The sequence below is a fragment of the Oryctolagus cuniculus genome, chromosome 1 (genome assembly GCF_051225735.1).
Source record: "Oryctolagus cuniculus isolate XC-2025 breed Fujian yellow rabbit chromosome 1, ASM5122573v1, whole genome shotgun sequence".
NCBI lineage: Eukaryota > Metazoa > Chordata > Mammalia > Lagomorpha > Leporidae > Oryctolagus > Oryctolagus cuniculus.
In genome coordinates, this window is record NC_142867.1 from 91062297 (window position 1) to 91086504 (window position 24208).

Sequence of the window (24208 nt, forward strand, 5' to 3'; positions counted from 1 at the left end):
ATTTATGTTTTAAGCATTTGGTGATGGAGTAGGTATGACGTGTAAGAAAAGAAAAAAAGGATGAAGATGATCCTGGCATTCTGTGCCAGGGCGAGTGGAAAGTGAAAGTTACTGAGGCAACTAGAAAGAGAGAGTGCCTGTTCCTGTGGTGGAGAGGACGGCTGGAGGTGCAGGTGTGATGGTGGCGTCCCAAGGTCAGTTTCAGACAAGTGTGGGACACAATTCTGAAGTGCAAGGGAGATGTAAGACACCCAGTAGGCTATATTAATTTAGAGTTTAAGGAAATGGAATTAGCTGGAGATTTTAAACTTGGAAGCCTGCACTGGTGCTTCATGAAAATAACCTAAAGGAATATAGAAAAAGGAAGAAGTACACAGACTAACACATTGGTCGAGATTAGAATTAGCCAGGAGCCTGAGAAGGAGCAACCAAAGAACGGTGATTCAAATCCATTGTGAAGACAGATTTTAAGAAGGAGGAAGTGAATGGCCAACGTTGCTTCATGTGGATGCCATTGCATTTTAGCAGAGATATTTGATGGGAAGAAAATCCTGATTTGATAAGCCAATCCCAAAGGGACAAATACCATATGTTCTCCCTGATCGGTGACAACTGACTGAACACCAAAAAGGAAACCTCCTGAAGTGAAATGGACACTATGGGAAACGGTGACTTGATCAGCATAGCCCTGACTGTTAATGAACAACTTAATACATTATCCCTCTTAGTAGTTTTTTTGTCTGTTCTACTTAATATGACTGGTTTAATTCTGTAATTATCACACAGTTATTCTTCAGTGTTGAAAATTAACTGAAATGTGATCCCTGTTAAACATAAGAGTGGGAATAAGAGAGGGAAGAGATGTATAATTTGGGACATGCTCAAGCTGACTTGCCCCAAATGGTAGAGTTAGAAACATACCAGGGGATTCCAATTCAATCCCATCAAGGTGGCATGTACCAATGCCATCTCACTATCCCAAGTGATCAATTTCAGTTCACAATTGATCATAATGAAAGGACTAAGAGTCAAAGGGAGCACATAAACAAGTCTAGTACCTGCTAACACTAACCGATAGAATAAATAAAGGGGAGAGTGATCCAACATGGGAAGTGAGATACTCAGCAGACTCATAGAATGGCAGATGTTCTAAATAGCACTCTGGCCTCAGAATCAGCCCTAAAGGCATTCGGATCTGGCTGAAAAGCCCATGAGAGTATTTCAGGCATGGAAAGCCAAGACTCTCTGGCAAAAGATCTCTGTGAGTGAGATCCCAGTGGAAAGAACAGGTCTTCAAAGAAGGAGGTACCTTTCTCTGAAGGGAGGAGAGAACCTCCACTTTGACTATGACCTGTCTAAACAAGATAAGAATCGGAGAACTCAGAGGGCTTCCATAGCCTTGGAAACTCATGACTGGAGCATAGGGAGATTACTGATGCCATAGACAGGAGTATCAATTGGTAAAGTCAACAACAGGAGTCACTGTGCACTTACTCCTCATGTAGGATCTCTGTCCTTAATGTGCTGTGCATTGAGATTTAATGCTATAACGAGTACTCAAACAATATATTTCACTTTGTGTTTCTATGGGGGTGCAAACTGCTGAAATCTTTACTTAATGTATACTAAACTGATCCTCTGTAAAAAAAAAAAAAAAGAAATTATCAACTCCCAACTTGACTCTCACTGGGATTAAACATGATAATAGGTCTGATCTGATTTCATCATCATTTAAAAAAATCATCTATTATTTTTCACTTTATGTTTCTGTGTGGGAGCAAACTGTTGAAATCCTTACTTAATGTATACTAAGCTGATCTTCTGTATATTAAGATAATCGAAAATGAATCTTGATGTGAATGGAAGGGGAGAGGGAGTGGGAAAGGGGAGGGTTGTGGGTGGGATGGACGGTATGGGGGGGAAGCCATTGTAATCCATAAATCGTACTTTGGAAATTTATATTCATTAAATAAAAGTTTAAAAAAAAAAGAAAATCCTGATTTGAGTGTGTTTGAGACCAAGCATTTGATAAGAAACTTAATAATATGTCTGAGAACATATTAATTAATATTAATAATATCAATGTTAATAATAGTTTGAGAAGAGAACATTAAAGCTGCTACTAATGATAAAATATTACAGAATTTTTAATATTTAAAAAACCTGCTACCTGATGAGTGTAATTCGACTTGTAATTTTCCATAAACATTTTAAGACTGTATTCAGAGACAACTCATAGGAAGAGAGTTGTGGATTACCCTTGAATCAGTGCTATAATGATAAATTGTTAATCACTGAGAATTTACCTTTAATCTAAAACAAATTAGTGTGATCATGTAAAAATTATTCATTTTCATGAAATTTTAAGTTATATGATTTTCCTTTCATTTCAGAAGCGAGTGGAGGTTAGCGTCTGAATCCATTTATCAAAACATTTATTTTTACTTCATATATATAATACATAGATAACAGAAATTAGAACCAAACAGGTCTAAGCTTTTGTCCAAAGTATAATATCAGTGATACTACTGACTCTGTATAGAACATGGTTCCAGAGAGGGTCATTTACCAGTAGAGAAAAAAAAAAAAAAGAATATATGTAAGACAAACCAAACTAAACCAAAATAAAGACCAGAAGACTCATCATTACGCCATGGAACCCATATAATGTAAAGAAATGTTGAATGCTTAAAAGGAGAGATATAATTGTCTTGATTGGACATTACACAATGTTTACATGTAATGAAATATCACATAGTAATCAGGAAATAGGTGGACTTATTTGTCTATTAATGCGTTAAATAATTAACTTTAAAAGCAAAGAAAAACTAAGATATGAATTGTAAGAACATAAACCTGAAAAGGGAGTATTAGATAGCTATAATTCAATAGTGGTGACACTTGGCTTCTAAAACTGTTGATAGGAAATACTGTCTGGACAGAAGACAGCTTTGGTGTCACTATGCTCTGTTTTTGTCAGACTCCATCTGGAAGAAAGACATTAGCAACCTGTACGAGGGTGAACAAAATGAGAGCAGGAGATGATGAATCTTTATCACCTGGAAAATGATGAAAGTGGGGATGTGTACTCTGGAGAGAAAAAGATTTAGACAGAACAATATGGATGCTCTCAGCTGTTTACAAAGATTGCCATGTGGAAGAAGGATTGAAATAGGCATGTGTTTTTCCAAAAAATAACCTCTGAACCAAGGCTGGCCCTTGGGGAAATAAAAAGTTATTTCAGCCCAGACTGATGAAAACATTTCTGACTACTTATTTGCATGATGTCCATGAGTCTCATCACATGGGCTATCCTGCACTGGGAAGAGTATGCTGGATATGATATGCAAGATCACTTCCAACATTAAAAATTTTTAATTTGGTGGAGCAGATTCCAAATGTCCATTGCAATTTTTAGTAAGAAGCCACACATATAGTTTTAAGATTATTTGAAATTTTTTGTCATTTTACTCTGCCTCTACCTCTGTGTATATGCCATCTAACTGTCTGTATCTATCCATCGTCTACCCATTCATGCATCCACCCATCCTTCTATCCATCTATATCAGCATTATGAACTCTATACAATTTAATCTGTTAAAAGAAAAATACTTTCAGATATTATGTTCTAACGATATTTTTTAAAATGAAAAAAGCCATAATTGGCCCTGTTAAAAGATGTGATCACATTTGACCTGTGAAAACAACAATTTCATATAGATTACTCAATACTATATGTCAAATAGTATATTGGAAATGACAATGGAATAGGTCAAGTAAGTGTGCACTTGTACAGAGTGTGCAAAGCGCTTAAAAAATTTTGCAAGCACAAGGTTAAGCCACTTTTGTGTTTGACAGTTATCACGTCAAAAAAAATCCAATGTAATAAAATGAATTTAAAAGTTGTAAAATAAAATATATATTTTTAAAAAATATTATTTATTTGAAAGATTGAGAGGCAGACACACACACACACAGCGAGAGAGAGAGAGAGGGAGAGAGAGAGAGATCTTTCATCCACTGGCTCACTCCCCAAATAGCCACAATGCCCAGAGCTGGGCAAGGCCTAAGCCAGGAGCCAGGAGCTTCTTCTGGATCTCCCACATGGGAGCAGGGACCCAAATACTTGCACCACCTAACACTGCTTTCCCAGGCATTAGCAGGGAGCTGGATTGGAAGCAGAGCAGCTGGGACTTGAATTAGTATTCATATGAGATGCCAGTGTCACAGGTGGCAGCTTTACCTGCTACACCACAGCGCCAGCCCCAAAAATTTAATTATTTTTAATACAGCTTTCTCCTATGAAACTAAACTTTTTTTAGTTGTTCAGTATTTAATTTTTTAAGTGCATCAGGAGAATATATTTCATATCTATAATTTAAAGCACATAATGATACATTCCTGCCTCCTTTCTTTTTTCTTTTAATTTTTGTGATGACATACATTCAACTTACTTTATAATCATAGATATAATCCTCACTAAAGAAAGAATTCAGCTAGTAGAAATTAGAAAGACCACTATTCCACAATTTATGGATAAAGGTTAGAAACAGTAATCAAATCTCAAGGGGACTATTTTGATAAATTTGATGGACAGACTTCTTGAAGGGAACTCTTTTGTTCACTGTCTCATCATCTTCAAAGTGTGTGTAATTGAACTTGTGCAGAACATCTGAAGCATTCAAGAGCTTTCTCATCTCTGCCTTTTTTTTTTTTTTAGGCGTTCATAAGTGATAAACTTTGTCCCATAATATGTTTTGTTTATGCCATTATATAAAATCAAAGAGGTGTGTAAAATGCCATTTACCAAATGTATTTTGGAAAAAAAATATTTTTACTTTGTCTGACTTAATCCTGAGTTAAATGAGAGAAGCAGGAGAATCAAAGCAATTTTATACTTAAAATAGTGTAGGTCTTTTGTCAAAATTGCTTCATTCAAGAAACACATCTTAATCATGTGAGAAATTTCGTTTCTTAAAAATATCAGTCAGAGAATTTTCAGACTTTTAATCTTAAAATTATTTTAAAAAAAATAAATATGGGGACCGGTGCTGTGGCAAAGTAGATTAAGCATCTGCCTGTGGCGCCGGCATCCCATGTGGGTGCTGGAACGAGTCCCAGCTGCTCCACATCCAATCCAGCTCTCTGCTGATGGCCTAGGAAAGCAGTAGAAGATAGTCCAAGTGGTTGGGCCCCTGAGGGAAACTGGAAGAATGTCCTGGCTCCTGGCTTCAGATCAGCCCAGCTCCAAACATTGCAACTATTTAGGGAGTGAACCAGCAAATGGAGAACTCTCTCTGTCTCTCCCTCTCTCTGTCTGTAACTCTGCCTCTCAAATAAATAAATATTTTTAAAAAATGAAGCTTTACAGTTCACTATTTATCCTAAAAAATAAAAATGAAGAAAAATACATCAAATATAACAAAGCAAATGCTATAAATAAGAACCAAAAATAGAAAATAATTATAAAATAATAAAATTAAAATCAAAGATATTAAGTAGAGCTCATCATTTCTACTGCAGAAATCCCTGACAATGGGCATAGTATATTATATTATAAGTCACTACCCTTACAAGGTAAGACATTTCTTGGTCTCTTACCGAAGAGAAACAAAGAAGTTGAAAACACAGTTTCTTACATCTGCAAGATTAATATTCACCCAGGAATAATGTGAAAAATTAGAAAATATGTTAGCAGTCAGTATTGTCCCACCAATGAGTTATACATTGTTGTTCAGTCGGTATAATCTTTTAGTGGAATAAACTGAACCTGATGACTTATTGAAATTATGAGTATTTCTCAGTCATTGCCTCTGACATATCCCATCACTGTGTTCATCTTTCTATATAGGTATCTCAAAGGCCAGCTATAGCAAACATGTCCCAACCAAACCTATAAGATTATGTATCCCTGATCCTTGTAGTAAACTGAACCATTTTCTCAGGACGTAAACCTCAAAGTAACCCAATGACAGATGTGTTATGACTCCAGTTTTACAAATAAGGAATGGGAGGCTAAGAGAATAAATGGATGCAAAGTCATGCAGTAAAGATGGAGAAAAGGCCAGATTTATATATTTCTAAAGAATATTAAAACTTGTTTCTTTCTCATAACCTATATTAGAAAGAAAACTGTCAGTCTTTGTTCTATTGAAATGTAGGTTGTATATTTTTGTTGCTACACATATGTAAATTATTATTTAATTCTCAGAATAGCTATAAAATGTGTTTTCCATTTTGTGCATTTTCTCCTACCTCTTTGAAATAGAAATATTAAAAATGTATTGTATTGCTCCCAAAGGTAACATTTACTGGATACAAAACCTCAAGTATTTAAATCAAAACTTTCAAAACAAATCAAAAGATACTTTAGAGATTAATTATAGGTATTAATGCATATATGAAAATACTGAAGGAACAAAATAAAGATGAAAAATAAGTTAACCCACATGCATACTAGTCCAATGTAAGACATTTTAAATATATTTCCCTTTAGTTCTTATCCACAGGCAAAAATAATTTCACATAGCTATGGTGATAATACAAATATAATTATATTTGACTTTTTTAGTTGATAGTATGTCATACTCCTAGAAACTTTGACTTTTAAATATTGACTTTCTATGTTTAATATAGTTTATTAGCTTTTCACAGAAGTACTGAGGGGCAGAACAATAATTTTCCTTAATTGATGAACACACTGCAAGGAAATGCAATTAATTTTGAAGATGTAATGCAAAAATTGTGAACTAATTTATTTCCGACAACATTTATATGGTGTTGCAGACACTTGCCTCTCTTCTCTCACACCACAAATACTCAACCTGTGATGTGCCCAGAAGGCTTGATCTTCTAGGGCTGACCTTTGGGACTTGCAGTCACCTGGATTAGAATGACCTCCCAGGAGACCCAGGAGATAACCCTACTGAGTTCTCCATTGAGATGGTCGCAGAGTTACCCTTCTTCCCTCAGAGTGGAATCTGCTGGCAAAAGTCCTCACCCAAGAAGGAGTTGAACCGCATCAGGGTAACATGCATTTCTGACCGAGGAATAAGATGAGGGCAACAGAAACAGAGAGAACACCCGCTGTTTCACTGTCATTTATTGTCAGATGTGAGACTATATGTGTACCACTAGAGTGTGTCTGATGTTGATCTAGCTCTTTAACTTATGGGCCCTGCCCAGATATCCTGATACTGTTCAGAGAGCATTTCAGGCTTTAGAGCAGCCTCATCTCCACCATATATAAAAGTATGCATTTAGTTATTTATAAGAAAGATATGAAATATTTCTTCATAGCATTCCCAGATCAGAAATCATCATACTTCAAGCAAATTATCTATTTTAGGATGCTGAAATGAAATATTTGCTGCTGATAGGGTGTTTTCTTATTTTTTATTTATTTATTTATTTATTTATTTATTTTTATTTTTTTGACAGGCAGAGTGGACAGTGTGAGAGAGAGACAGAGAGAAAGGTCTTCCTTTGCCATTGGTTCACCCTCCAATGGCCGCCGCAGCCGGCGCACCGCGCTGATCCGATGACAGGAGCCAGGTACTTATCCTGGTCTCCCATGGGGTGCAGGGCCCAAGCACTTGGGCCATCCTCCACTGCACTCCCTGGCCACAGCAGAGAGCTGGCCTGGAATAGGGGCAACCGGGACAGAATCTGGCGCCCCAACCGGGACTAGAACCCTGTGTGCCAGCGCCGCAAGGCGGAGGATTAGCCTAGTGAGCCGCACGCAGCGCCAGCGATAGAATGTTTTCTTTCCTTCCTCCCCCGCCCCCTTTTTTTTTTGCCCCTTCCCCATCATATTATAATTGCTGGAATTTCCCATTTTCTCAAAAAGTTCTCATATATAGTTCACTGCATTGTTCACTGCACAAGTTCATGATGAAGAGGAAATTTGAACCTAAAATACTTCCCATGCTGTACTTGTCTAAATATGCACCTGACTTTAGGGCCAGATCTTCCCAAATCACTGTTTCTTCCTAAGTCTCAGAAAGGGTCATTGTGGCAGGTGCAGCTCTCTGCTCCCTCTTGCATGTGGTTATTTAGATCTTGCCTCTTAAAGTTAAGTTTTCACCCCAAAAAGTCAGTCAACCTACAGAGTCAGTACATTTAGGATGGCTAAATAGCTATCGTTTTGTCTTCCTTTATTGAATATAATCAGTTTGAAGAAATGTTCAAGTAAAACATCTTAGCTCTTTTGAATCAAGAAATATTTATTTGAATTGAAAATGATCATTTATAGACTGATAAATCTTTGATCAATGGTATTTTACTTGATTGCTAATCAGTGAGAGCTTCTACTTTTTTAACATGGTATTTTCCCCTGTTGTCTTGCTAGCCTGCTATTATAACTCTTTTCCTTATTTTACTCATTCATATGTATGCCTTATGCAACCTTCCAGGTTTTATATTTACTCATAAAAACACACATGTCTTGTCATCTTTGTATCCACCACTGGATGTTCATTAATGAGAATGCCCACTGGAAATAAATCTACTGGATATAATAATATATTTTGGAAAAATAAAGGATAAATATAAAGCCATAATATAGCTTCAATAATATAAAGTTGAAATGGACTGGCCTATTTGAGCCTACTGGTGTCTTTACAGTTTTAGAATAGAATATTTACATTTAACTATGATTTTATAATTCAATCATAATAAAAATTGTGTATTTTCAAATTACCTAAAAATGGAAGAGGTGTTCTGGTAATGCTCAATGTTATGTTGAAATTTGAAAAGCAGAAAAATATACATACATACATATTATATATTAATATCACAGTCAAAGCCATTTTATTAACAGTTTGGCTACAAAATAGGAAGAAATTTTGACTACTCTTGCACAAAGGAAACTTTATGGAAAAGCATCTGTAATTTCAATAAAATGAAAGCAACTGTGGAAATGAATGAAGAAAAGCTAGAAGCGTTGAAATCACTGTCAAATTTAGCAAGAGTATCCCTCAGAAACTAAAGCAGATTATAAAGCTAGATGAGATTTGGGAGAGTAATTATTGGAAAATTATGTACTTGCTTCCCCAGCTACCCAGATATTTTGGGAATTGAGATGATATTCAGTGGGAGCATAGCTGATATTTTGTGTGTCAAGATGGTTCAGATAACGAATTTCTCTGAAATAAAGATCTTTTGCTTTTAGTGAAGACAAAGATGAAAATAACATAATATTAATAATGACACAACAATTATCTGTTTCTGGGTAACTGGTTTTTTATTTATAATCATGAAAATATGTATGTATGAATCATAATATTAGAAATTGCAGTATTTCAGATTGGACAGGCTAATATTCTACTTCTATATTTTCATCACTTTACAAAATATGAATACTAGGATAATTTTAGAGTAACTAAAGCTAGCCACATTCTAAAAATGTACTCTGCAGTAAGTGTTTTGCAAGCAGAAAATATTGTAAGAAAGCATTGGAACAGATAAAGGAAAATATTAGTCATTTCTAAATCACTTCTTCTGAATTCTGACATATATTTTATAATTGTTTGTTTTCTGTTGTGTTTTTGATTCACTGAAAGTTTAAATTGGCTTACTTTGCCTGAACATATTTCACATAGAGACTGCATTTTAACATCTATGCATTGACATTTTATTATGGATAAGCCATATTGTGAATGGACAGGAATTATCCAAATGTATCTTTCTGGCTGAATGTTTTGTCTGTGTTCCAAACCAAATGCTCCAGATTTTAAACAGGATCTTTACCTGCTATACTTTATCTCTTTTAGTATTTTTTTTGTTCTACTTAATACAATCGGTTGAATTCTTTAATAAACACATAATTGTTCTTAGGTGTTTAAATTTAACTGAAAAGTGATCCCTGTTAAATATGAGTGGGAATAAGAGAGGGAGGAGATGTACAGTTTGGCACATGCTCAATCGGACTTGCCCAAAATGGTGGAGTTAGAAATGTGCCAGGGGATTCCAATTCAATCCCATCAAGTGGCATGTACCAATGCCATCTCACTAGTCAAAGTGATCAGTTTCAGATTATAATGGTAGGATTAAGAGTCAAAGGGATCCCATAAACAAGACTAGTGTCTGCTAATACTAACTGATAGAATTAAAAAGGAGAGAACGATCCAACATGGGAAGTGATACAAAGCAGACTCATAGAATGGCAGATGTCCTAAATAGCACTCTAACCTCAGAATCAGCCCTTAAGGCATTTGGATCTGGCTAAAAAGCCCATGAGAGTATTTCAGGCATAGAAAGCCAAGACACTCTGGCAAACAAACAAACAAACAAACACCTAAATGAAAGATCTCTGTGAGTGAGATTCCAGTGGAAACAACAGGCCATCAAAGAAGGAGGTACCTTTCTCTGAAAGGAGGAGAGAACTTCCACTTTGACTATGGTCTTGTCTAAATAAGATCAGAGTTGTCGAACTCAAGAGGCTTCCATAGCCTTGGCAGCTCATGACAAGAGCCTAGGGTGATTACTGACGCCATAAACAAAAGTGTCAGTTGTTAAATCAACAGCAGGATTCACTGTGCACTTACTCCCCATGTAGGATCTTTGTCCTTAATTTGTTGTACAATGTGAATTAATGCCATAACTAGTACTCAAACAGTACTTTACACTTTGTGTTTCTATGTGGGAGCAAACTGTTGAAATCTTTACTTAATATATTCTAAATTGATCTTCTATATATAAAGATAACTGAAAGTAATCTTGATGTGAATGGGATGTGAGAGGGAGAAGGAGATGGGAGGGTTGCGGGTGGGAGGGAAGCTATGGGGGGAAAAAGCCACTGTAATCCAAAAGCTTTACTTGGAAATTTATATTTATTAAATAAAAGTAAAAACAATAAAAAGGCCTTCAATTTCTGAATAAATGCAGAAAAACTTATTGAAAATAAATATATTAATATAAACAATATAAGAAATGTTTGAATTGTCACTAATAAATAACAATGCTGTTTATTTAATAAAAATTCATTAGAATATTAAGAAAATTAAATAATTGTCAAAAAGTATTATTGATTTTCATCTACAGGGCAGCACAGTCTCCTGAAGAAGGTATTGTTCTTTTTTAAAATTTTTATTAATTTTTTTTATTTATTTCAAAGAGAAGACAGAGAGACACAGAGAAACAGATAGACATTTCTCATACTCTGGTTCACTCCCAAAATGCCCACAACAGCCAAGGATGGACCAGGCCAAACTACTAGAATTCAACCTGGGTTTCCCATGTGGGTGGTAGGAACCCAAGTACTTGAGCCTGCACCTGTTGCCTCTTAGGGAATGAATTAGTAGGAGGCTGGATGGAACATGCAGGCAGGACTGAATTGCAGGCCCTCCAATAGGAGATGCAGACACTCAACTAGCACCTTAACTTATGCACAAAATCCTGCCCAGAAGTTATAGTTCTTGAAGTGTGGCTTATTCAAGCTTCAAGCCCTAGAACATATTGACAGCTCTACCGGAACAATGGTTCCTGATATTGTTTGAAGAACTCTACTGTGGTAATATCTATGGTTTTAAATCATTATTATTTTTTGTTCCAGAGACCCCCTAGAAGTGTGTTTCGTGCTAATATAAATCGCTCCCATGAAGTATAGCCCAATTAGCACCTAAGTGGCCCCAACATAGGCCCTATGTGTTCCTTCATTTACACATGTATTTTACAAATACATACTGAGCAATTTGTGCCATAGGCTCAGCGAGTTCCAGTAAAGCAAATTAACAAAACAAGCAGACAAAAAAATTCCTGCCATCATAAAGTTTATATTCTAGTGGGTGAGTTCAGCCAACACACAAAAAGAAGAATAAGCAACATGATTATTCAAAGTGATGAGTGGGGACCAGCATTGTGGCATAGTGGCTAAAGTTGCCCTCTGTGATGTTGGCATGTTGGCATCCCATATGGGCACCTGTTCGAGTTCCAGTTGCTCCATTTAAAATCCAGCTCCCTATTAGTGGCCTGGGAAAAGTAGCAAAAGATGACACCAGTATTTGAGATTCCACTATCAATGTATAAGACCCAAATGAAGCTCCTGTCTTCATCTGTTTCAGCTATCTAGGGAGTGAACCAACAGATGAAAGATTCTCTCTCTCTCTCTCTCTCTGACTCTGCCTTTTAAATAAATAAATATTTTTTTAAGAAGTTACAAGTGCTAAAGTGAAAAGTGAACAGAGGTCTGGGTATAACATGGCAAATGCAAACACGAACTGAAAAGATGACATTACAACTAAAACCTGAACAAGGGCAGGCTTTGCTCATGGAGTTTAACATACAGTCATCTCTCCTTATCCATGGGTTCCCCATCCATGGACTCAACCTACCACAAATCAAAAATATTTGGGAGATGGAGTGTGAGGTGCCTTCATGCATATCGGAGTGTCTGGGGTTGAGTCCAGGCTCTATTCCTTTCCAGCTTCCTTTTAATGTAAATCATAGGAAGCAACAGATGATGGCTCATTTATTTATGTCTGTGACATCCACATAGGTGTCCCAGATAAGTTCCAGGGTCCCAGCTGTAGCCTGGCTCATTACCCAGTTATTGTGAGTATTTAGGAACTGAACCAGTAGATGAGAGTTTCCTTCCTTCAATCCGTCCTTTCTTCATTCCTTCTTTCCTTCCTCTATCCTTACATCCCACCCTCCCTCTCACAAATAAATTAATAAAAAATGTTTAAAAGAATATTTGGAAAAAAATGTCCATACTGGATATATACAAGCTACTTTTCTTGTCATTATTCCCTAGATAATATGGTATAACAACTGTGTACATGCACTTTCATAGTATTGCGTATAACAGCTAATCCAGAGATGATCTGAAGTTTTTGGGAGGGAGGATGGCATGGGTTATGTGCAAACACTACACCATTTTACCTGGAATACTTGGGCATGCACAGGTTTTGATATTTCACTGGGGAGGAAGTCCTGGTGTCAGTACCACATGGATATTGAGGAACTACTGTAAATGCTCATGAGAAACCCCAAGTTTCAAATACTCCTCCATAGTCATGCTGTCCACTTACACTTTGGTTGTCAGGGAAGATATCTTGCCGAAGTGGCATGGTTGGCCACTCCTCTCTCTGTCACCATTAGGGGAACTGCTATTCTGTTCTTTGGCTTGTTTGAGAGAGTGTCATTTTCCCCTAGCTTGGAAAGCGACTATCTGACTCACTCCTTACATTCCCATGTCTGTGGTGCACACTACATGCTTGGGCATATGGTCTTGTTTTCATGATCTTTTAACTTTTATTTATTATAGCTTCAGTATGGTGCAATGCATCATTTGGAGGAACTGAACACTTGGCATGGCAGCAGGTCTGGTTGAGGCCATCTGGAGATGCTAGGAAAGGGGAAGTTTGCTCTTTGTGAAACAAGCTTTCAAAGTGAGAGGTAAATAAAATTAACTGGAAAACTCATATACCAGTAAGCTTATTTGGTAACATAGTGTGGCGGCAGATAATATAGATGATTGATCTGGGAGATAGATGGTTGGATAGATATAAATAAGGATGTATCCCTTTTAAGAAATTAATAGTCTAGAATAATCCATCAGTTTCCTATTCCTGGATTCTCAGATATTAGGAAATGAATGATGTGAGCAAAATGCTTACATTTTCTTTTAAGTATGAGCACAGTACTGCCACAGCCCACCCACATGCACAATTAGAATAAAAGTAATCAAATTTAAAAAAGTAAATAATATGTTTTTCAAATTATTTGCAAAATGAGGTTCTCTAAAAGATGTACTTTTAATATATTTTTGAAGACTTTATTTATTTGAAAGCAAGAGTTACAGGGTTTTTGGGGGGAGACAAAAAGAGATCTTCCATCCACTGGTTCACTCCCCAAATGGCCACAATAGCCAAGGACTGAGCCGGGCTGAAGCCAACAGTCAGGAGCTGCTTCTGGGTGTCCCACATGAGTGCAAGGTCCCAAGGACATGGTCTATCCTCTGCTGCTTTTCCGAGTGCATTAGCAGGGAGCTGAATGGGAAGTGGAGCACCTGGGACATGAACCAGCACCTGATTTATATGGGATGCTACAAGTGGCAGCTTAACCCACTCTGCCACAGTATTGGCCACCTACTTTTTATATTTCTGTGGTAAACCGACTCCTATCAGTAATGCATTTATTTTAATACCATAAAGTAACTTTAGCCACCATGTACTTAACTGTATGATCAATGTGCCTTCCTTTTTCCAGCATTTACTTTTACTTTCCAAGAATTCTATGAAGAGAGATGAATTTGCATATACATGGACATTATATATATAATACGTATATATGACTCATACACACACACACACAAAGCCACCCAAATGAAAAAAAAAAAAAAAAGAATAAGAAAGCATCCAAGTAGGCAAAAATTTGAGACTTTAAAGTGAGCTCTGTTCACTCTTCCTAGTCAATATCTGACATGTTATATGATAATCCCAGCCAACCTTGTTTTATGGTGTTCTACATTAAAACTAATCTTCATAGACTGTGGAAGATATTTGACCTCGATCCATTTTAGTGGTAATGAAATCACTTCCACTTTTTCTTGTGTTCATCTATCCTCCTACCCCCCAAAATTTCTCATATGTAAGTCAGAGACTAGAGAAGGTGGACAACTTTTCCTCCTACGCTTACACAGGCTCTGAGGGATGGAGCTGATATTCAAAATCAGGTTTGCCTAACGGAAAAGCACTATTTTTTTTTCTGGCACCTAATTATTCTTTCTATGCTTATATTTTATTTTACTTGGATTTTCATTTTGAAATGCTTACTGCTGTATTTAAATTATAGGGTTTTATTATAGCTTAATAAAATAGTTAAGCCTAAGTATTTTCTGAAATAAATTAAGGTATAAACAATTATACACACAATCATTATCATTCATAATTTTATCCAAGTGTACCTATATTTCTATGACTGGCTCCCAAAATTTACAGTATTCCTGGTTTTCTAATGAAGTACTATATAAATGAAGTGTGAAAATACAGAATTTGATGTTAGAGGCTATAATCTGATTTTAACAAGTGAAAATTTTACAACCATCTTTTTTGTTCTGCCAAATTGATGAGGCATTGGCCAAGCAATCTCAGATCTCCAATAGAGCATTATTTGAGTTTGAGAATATAGAGTTAAATATCCTCTGTAGCTAACACCAGATCATATTGCACCAAAGGGTTATAGCTTTTCTTTTTACTCTCCTGCCAAATAGACTTTGCTCCTGCCTAGCAAATTGAAATCTAAAGCAGATGACATTGACGGGACAAAAGCCATCAATAGAGAGGGATATGTGCCATGTACAACACAGATTGAGACATTAAATGCCCAGCATTAGATTGAAAGTAGAAAGTTCAGAATTCTTCAGTGTGTCAGATTTGTTCATGATAGCTGTGTGAATATCCAAGGCTATGAATAGGCCCAAGTAATCTGTGAAGGAGCCTGTTGTGTTGTCACCGAGCCTGCTTCTGAAAAGCTGCAGAGTGACCTTACAACATTGAAAAGGCAATTTAGAAATAAATTTTATCTATTTAGAATGCCTTTTATAGCTGAAGTATTTCATTCTTTCAGTTGGTTGTCTCATGCACAGATAGGTATTTTGAGAGTATCAATGCAACTGAAATGGTTTTTACTGTTCCTTTTCTTCTCTATATTTATTTTTTGACTTACCTCTTACAATTTACATAACAGCCACAAGTACTTATGAAGGAAAGCAGGCATTTCTTCACAATAAATCAGAAATGCCAAAAATTTCTATTTCTTTTATTTTCTTTTCATAACTGATCCATTTCATGTTGCAAACTTTATTCATAAAGCCACACAAAGGCAAGAAGAAGAAAACTAAACTTTCTAAATAAAACTCAGTCTCCTTTACTTCTCACATTTTCTGTGTGGGTAGATATTCAATTAGCTCATAGACATATTTAATAGAGTGTTACATTCCCAGTAGTAAGGCATTGACTTCTTCCATGGCTCCTTCCCACAGCTGTCTGGGAGTCTGTGGGAACTGGTCTGTGTGCTGATCTTGGCTTGAAGTGTCTTGTCCCTCCTGTCAGCATTGTTACCTATTGTTAGTTGCCAAGTGTCAACACCTAGCACAATTCAGAATGTGTTATCCTGACTGTGTCAATCCATAGGGGTGGCTGTAGGTGGCTGTCTTCCTCCCCGGCCAAGTAGGCCACTGAAGGCTGTCTCTCATATATTATCTTTTGCTCCTGTGGCCAAATGGTTAAACTCAATGAGAAGGAGGCACAAAAGCATCCTATTAGTTTCTCTTTTGACCCCATGTGAGTCATTCTTTTGTTGTTGTTGTTGTTAATCCATCTTTTTTAAAGCAGATGGAAAATTATTTCACTTGTATTTTATCTGTGTTCTAAAGAATTTTAATAGAAAATAAAATCAAAGTAGAATGACAGAGAAATTCGTATAACTGACTTGTATTCTTGTCCTACAAAAAGAAATCCATGTGTGTACCTCTCTCATGCTGTGCTGTGGGTAGGTTCAGAGTAGTTAATGGTCATTTTTTTCTGGTCTGTGCATATTTATTACTGTACCTAGAAGTTATATTTTATTATTCTGGGATCCATGCGATGCAAAAATAATCAGTTGCTATAGTTTCCTGCATGTATGCAGAAAAGATCATTTTCATGGTCAGGTTTAACCTTGTATATATAAGCTAAGTCAAAAGAAGGGTGTCTTACCCAGACTTATGTCTACCACTTTGTCTCACTATTAAGGACAGTTGGGGATTTCCAGGAAATTTTCAACTGTGTTCCTAGAGAATGTGGTTCATTTATCTACTGTGTATCCTGATTTTGGCGCCTTCTTTCTCTAGCCTTTATATAAACAAACTTTATTTGATTACACACACAATACCTGCATTTTGCTTCATCATCAGTCTGAATCTGTGACTGATAATTATCAATACAGAGGTGATATGCTTCTTTGTAAGTAACCACTTCAAAGATGACCCCCATTTGAAGACTATCTTCCAGTTGCTTCATTAGTTGATGGATATGTTAGTCAATGGATATGTATAGCTCCTTTGACATCACCATTCTGTCCATACAGAAGATTGCCAACATTCATATGGTATACACTTTGATCTTTTTAGGATAGTGGTACATTCTAAAACATTACTCAGTAAGGGGATAAGTATTAGGTAACTTCCATTAATTGTGGGTTTGTTAAGTAGAATTAATCATACTTTTCTTCACCTCACTGCAATATCCATCAGTATAGTACATGTTCATCTAATATAGTTGTACATGCTGAAGTATACACACAAAAGACATGATGATTAGGGCATACTATTTAAGGCACATCAGTGAATCCTTGAAATATATATTGATACTCTGCCACTCAGTGTTCTACTTTAGTATAACCTTGGACATGTTTCAATATACATGGTCAACAATTAGAGTTCTAGTTCTAACTTAGAACCAAATAAGCCTAGAGTTTTGGAAGAATTCTTGAAGGTCAGATGAAAATGGGTGTTGCTGCCAGAATTTTAGCATATTTTAGAGATTTATGACAGATAACTCAAGACCACTACAACACAAACTTTTCCATGATCCTTTACCTGAACATAATTTTTGGAGGATCATATGTGATTCCTCTCTTTTTCTCAGATCCCATGTTCAATGCCAGCATATTCTATCACATGATGACTTCTTACACCATAGACTTCTGTCAGAAATGCCATCATCTCTCCTGTACTATGGTAAACACCTCCTAACTGGTCTTCCCACATCCACCTTTGCCTGTCTAATCTGTTTATCTCAGAGAAGCACAAGTGATTTCTTTCCAATATATATCTGATTATGACACTTCCCTGTTCTAAACCCTGCCATGGTTGTAAATCACACAAAACAACTTAAGAATGTATTGCCATGACTCACAGGACTTCATGATCAGTGGTTTCTGCCTTTCTATCCTTTCTTCCTACCACTGTTTCCTTTCTTGAAGATTCTGTGGATATACAAGCCTCCTGTCTGTCCCTTAAATACACCTTTGGAGGGGACCTTTAAAATTGCAACTACTGGGGCCAGTGTTGTGGTGTAGCAGATAAAGCTGCAGCCTGTGACACTGTCATCCCATGTGGGCACTGGATCAAGTCTGATCCAGCTCCCTACTGATGTCCGTGGGAAAGCAGTAAAGGACAGCCCAAGTGCTTGAGCCCCTATACCTGTGTTGGAGACTCAGAAGAAGCTCCTGGCTCCTGTCTTCAGATTGGCCAACTCTGGCCATTGCAACCATCTAGGGAGTGAACCAGTGGATGGAATATATTCTCCCTCCCCCGCCCCCGTGTGTGTGTGTGTGTGTGTGTGTAACTCTGACTTTCAAGTAAATAAGTAAATCTTTTTAAAAAAATTGCTGGCCGGCGCCGCGGCTCACTAGGCTAATCCTCCGCCTTGTGGTGCCAGCACACTGGGTTCTAGTCCCGGTCGGGGCGCGGGATTCTGTCCCGGTTGCCCCTCTTCCAGGGCCAGCTCTCTGCTGTGGCCAGGGAGTGCAGTGGAGGATGGCCCAAGTGCTTGGGCCCTGCACCCCATGGGAGACCAGGATAAGTACCTGCCTCCTGGCTTTGGATCAGTGCGGTGCGCCGGCTGCGGTGCGCGCTGGCTGCGGCGGCCATTGGAGGGTGAACCAACGGCAAAGGAAGACCTTTCTCTCTGTCTCTCTCTCTCTCTCTCACTGTCCACTCTGCCTGTTTAAAAAAAAATTGCAACTACCTCTGTCAAGAAAAGTCCCAACCCCTATTACTCTTACGATTGTTCCTTCATTTCATTTGAATATGTGGTTAAAGTTCAAATCCTTAGGTAATCCTTTTCTTACTATGTTATCTTTACTACCACAATTCTCACTTCCCATCTATATTAGTATGGTTTATTTTTCTACACCTGCATCATTTAATACATTTATTGTTCATTTGCTTGTTTACTGTATGCCTTGCCCTTTACTATGAATGCTCAATTCCATTGTTTCAATATCAGATTATCAATTTGTAGAACATATGTCATTGATACTGAGTCAAGTGTATTTTGAAATAATTTACTTACAAAGGCATCACAAAATAAAACCTGTACTCCAGGACATCTCTCTGGGGACAATTAGGCAAAAGAAACATAGGATAATATTCACTAGGCCCCCAGTGAAGCTGGAATCTGAGTTTGTAGCCATAGATTCCCAAATGGCCTGGACTTGCAAAGGATAGAATAGAACCCTCTTCCTCAGACACATACCTGTAGGTAAGGGGGGATGGGGCAGAGGGAATGTGGAAAACTTAGACTGTTTCGACACCATGCTGTGTAAAACATTATCAAAATTGTGAAAAGTAGTTTCCTTCCATGACTTAGTAGTTTTCATCTGGTTTTAGTTCCCAGGTGCTTAAGTATCCAGTGTTATGTGTGACCTGCATCTTGTTTAGACAGTAACCTGCAATACAAACCCTTAATATTTAATTTTTCCAGTAACCCCACGTGGATCTATCATGTTCCATGTTGTTCCAAAAGGGACATGTTTTTGTTATTTTAGAAAGAATGTCTTTTTTTCTTAATCTTTTATTTATGTATGGCAAACAAATATCATGTATTTCATATAAACTGATTTAGGAGCATAGTGACACTTCCCACCTTTCACCCCCTTCTGCCCACACTCCCATCCCCGCTCTTCCTCCTTTCTTATTCTTTTACTTTTGACAATGACATACTTCCAGTTTATTCTATACTCATAAACTTAATCATCTACTAAGTAAAGAAAGCAACAAATATTAAGAAGAAAAAAACACTATTTTTCAACAGTAGAGACAAGGGCTGTACACAATAATCAATTTTTAACATGTCAATTTCGCTTATATACAAACCTAAAGAAATGTTGATGTGGCTCGCAGGATTTCCAACATTAGAAACAATTTTAAACAACTTCTTGTTCCAGAATGCTACCATCATGTGTCAAGACTATCCTAAGAGACATTCTTTGGTGCGCATTTACCAAAGGATTGACAGTCAGTATTTAACCAGGCAGGAGGCAAATTGTGATCTCTCCTTTACAAGTGAGAAACTAGGGTGGAGAGAACTATTCATAAGGTATGTTCAAGATTTTTCAGTCGTATTAATCCAAACCCATGATTTTGCATACCTGTCAGTAGTACTTTGACAGCCTCCGTGTAAACCATTCTGCACATCGTCAACAGATATTTTGAGCACCTACAATGTGCAGAACAAAAATTTTATTTTCCAAAGATTTCAGTGAAAGAAATCTGCCATGATTCTCTCCACCCTCTTAGCATACATTCATCTTTAATGATAATCCCAGGTTAATTAAGATTTGGTAAATATAATGCTGTTTTTTAATACATAAAAAATAAACTCATTTAATAAACGTTCATGAGAACACAGGCAGAAAATAAAATTATATTTGGTCAGCCATATTAATGGAATTAATATTAAAGTAAATGGGTTTTTCATCTGGTAGAATTTGATTCAGGAAATTATGTCCTTTATTTGGTCTTAAATTAAGCTTCTATTTTTAAAAGACTGTGTTACCTCTACGTTTGGAAGAATGAAAGGATCTTTATTGAAATCAGTGAAAAATATGCATAGATAACACCAAGCTTCAAAATCATGAAGGACAGGAGAAAACTAATAATCATCAAGTCTCTGTTCTGTGCCAAGCTTTTCTTTTCATTTAACTTTATTTAATGCAATCTGGTAACTCAGTGAGGTGTTTTAATGCTTCTGTTTATTGGTGTCAAACAAACTCAGAGAATGTAGAGAATATGACCAAGGATATTTCACTGGTCAAGGGTGGAGTGGCATTTGAATTCACAGCTCTGGTACCCCAAATCCTGCTCTCGTATTACTAGGATCTTGTTGCTTCTCCAGCCTTTATTCTCACCTCCCAGCATTATTCTCATACTCCATATAGTCTGTAGCATATACCTGGGTCCCGATATTTATTAGAAATTGAAATAATTGAGTGAGAGCTATTATCCTAGAGAATCGTTTTCTTTATAACTGAACATTTTCTGTTTATTTGTAGTTTTATCAATATTTAACTGAGATTAAATAATAATACTGTACACTGGAAACCATAGAGCTCCTTTTCAAGCTTGAAACACACACACACACACACACAGTGAAACTTGGAGAAAAAGAGCGAGACAGTTTGAAGGGAGAGGAAGAGAATTGTGATCAATGCACGTAACTGACACAGCATTGTGAATCACAGTGGAATGAAGGAGAATTCCCAGTAAAATATTAACATTCAGAACAGGGCCCTGCAGTGCATGCAAAATACAAGAACATGAAATGTCATCACCGTGGGTGTTGTCTTACCTGTATAATTTAGATGATATAGTGTGAAAATAATCTCTGAAGGAATGAGCATTCTAATAAATGAAACTTGACACTCTTTATTGTTACCTAAGAATAGAAGACACTTAGGAATTAGGTATAGCAAAAGACAAGCTATTTCACTTTCCTTCCTGCCACCTTCTCTCATTTGTTATTCACTTCTCTGTATGTCCAATGTTAAGACTCCACCAGTCTCTCCTGTTACAATACTTAGAAAGAGGGAAGTGACTCCGAGAATGAAATGGAATGAAATAACCTGCACTTCAAGTGTCCCTCTTTTTCAATATCAGTATTGTACTTGTAGAGTGATTGTACTTGGTAGAGGACCTTATGCTTAACCTCAAGATTTACCATTCTTATTGTATTAGAGTGTCTGAGGCCAAGATTAACTTGAGATTATCAGTCACCCGAGAAAACACTAAAAATCAGAGATAGTATTTCAAAATTAAATATAAAACTCAAATAATGGAAGATGGACCTGATCATTGTGAGCATTAACATTTATGTAATCACTTCTCAGCCTTTTGGCTAAGATCAAGTGTAGTAACATTTATGTGACTGCACGTAGTTTAAAACATTCAGTCTACTAATATTACCTGTTAGCAGTGATTATTTGTGTGAGATACAACTAGATTACATCTGGGAAACTCATATCCTTCTATATCATGTGTGTACTGATAAAATTTATTTCCCCCCTATATAGAAACAAAGTCAGAGCAAAGTTAAGCACAAACTGATCTATCCAGTCACCTTAAATAGTTAAAAATCCAGGAGTAAAATATGTTTCACATTGCATTGTTAATGTTTCTCTTTGAACATTTTCAGTTTATTTGTAGTTTTATCAAACTCTCCTCTAAATGTGATTAGCCTATTACTTCTATATTGCAGTTGTAAAGTAGGAAGTTAAAATATTCTCTCTAAATAAAAAACTTTTCTAAATTTCAAAGTCAATTCAATTGAAGTAATTGTTAAATCCACAAATTACCCTGTAATTCCCATGTAAAATGCTCTATACTTTGCATAACTGTAAAAATAGTACACAATAACAAATGTTTGTATTCAGAAACATAATCTCTAATGGAGACACATATACACATTTGTAACTAGTACACAGCCATGCACACACACAATAATGTGTTTAGTTAAAATGTATAATCTGATACTTGTGTAATATATGTGATGGCTGGTGTTTGTCAGTCACTAAACTTACTCTTCACCAAAGGTTATTATTTAGCATGGTTAAAGTGTGCTGGAAGTCTGGTCTCAGAGAACAAATTTAATACAGTTTGCTTGGTCTGTGCCAGACATTGGTCTCAACAATTATGGGATAAATACCATTTTATCTTCATAGGAATCATATGGTGAAGGTATTTATAGCGTCCCTATTCATATTTTGCAGATGAGAGAGCTGATACACAAACTGATTAAGTAACACACTCATTTTCATTAGCAATTAAGTCGGTGGAGCCAGGATTGAACCAGGACAGTCTCATTTTAAAGTCAGCAGTTGTAATGACTCCACCGTAACTTCTCATCCTGGGCTTTCTGTTTTATCATTACAGAGAACGACAGGTGGTAAACCTCACTTTTAATATTTGTCAAAAAAGAAAAAAGTTAACTTACAGAAGTTGAGGATGGAATGAGGTAATATGTATATCATACTCATAAACTAGAAAACTCAACAACATGAGTTATACCTTCAAAATATTCAGTATTCTGGGAATAAGATGGGGATGGAAGTGGTTATTTGAAGATAGCATGAGAAGCCAAAGTAATATGGTTTTTGTGTTCAGTCAACTGTGCATTAGATACTGTCGCATAGTAGTTGTATAACTAGTGGAATTATTTAGCTTCTCTTACTTTCAGGTCTTTATCTGTTCAGACAGGAAGAAAACACATCCGACTGACTTGTTCCATTCCTGCTGCTGTCACAAGATCATTAGGACTGGCTACTTTTGAAAGAACAGAAATGTGTTGCCCACAGTTCTGAGGCTGGGAAGTCCGAGATCGAGGCTCTTGGAGATTTGGTGCCTGGTAGGGATCATTCCAAAGATGGCACCTTGCATATTGTGCTCAGGTTGCTGACCTGATGAAGGGACACAAAGGCTCCTGCAAGCCCCTTTATAATGCCACTAATCTCATTTGTGAGAGAAGAGGCTTAAACACCTGCCAAAGTTGCCACTCCTTAACACTATCACCTGAGGGTTAGAATTCAACATATGGTTTCCTCGTGTTCCACTCCAGGTTAACGCCCTCTGGTGTACCGTATGCGTTCATTCCATCCAGATAGACTCGAGTCTGTATGCACCCCTGCATCCACTGTAAAGTCTGAGGTCCACGGTCTCATCTAAATATCTTCTCAATCAGGTGTGAGTAAGACTCAAAGTACAATTTATTCTAAGATACTTTCTCCACTTATAAGCCTATGAGATCAAACAAGTTATGTGCTCCCAAAATAAAATATTGGAGGAAGCATGGACCAGACATTCCCATTCCAAAAAACAGAAACTAATTAGGAAGGAGGAAAGGGATAACTGATCCCAGATATGCCCCAAACCCAATAAGGCAAATAATATTAAGTATAAGGTTTGAAAATTATCTCTTTTGAATGCATGTTCTACCTTCCAGATACATAGGGCCAGTGATTCAGCCCTGAAATCTCCAGGAAGCCGCACCCACGTGACTTTGCTTGGTGCAGCCCAAGAGAGGTTCTCACACTTGTTAGTTGCATGTTGGTACCTCTCCCAGGCTGAAGTTGCACCTGATGAAACCACCATTCTGACGCCTCTGCTCTCACATCTCCTCTGGCCAATGCCCTAGTGAGGATTATCTGCAGATGCCCAGACCCAATG

At 36.9% G+C, this 24208-nt stretch overlaps 1 protein-coding gene and 1 pseudogene across 2 annotated transcripts in view; both read left to right on the top strand.

The window, feature by feature from the left end:
• CNTN5 (contactin 5) overlaps window positions 1-24208 on the top strand; it is a 1376886-nt gene that overhangs the window by 333025 nt on the left and 1019653 nt on the right. The window lies entirely within an intron of this gene.
• Window positions 21865-22009, top strand: LOC127484922 (U2 spliceosomal RNA; annotated as a pseudogene).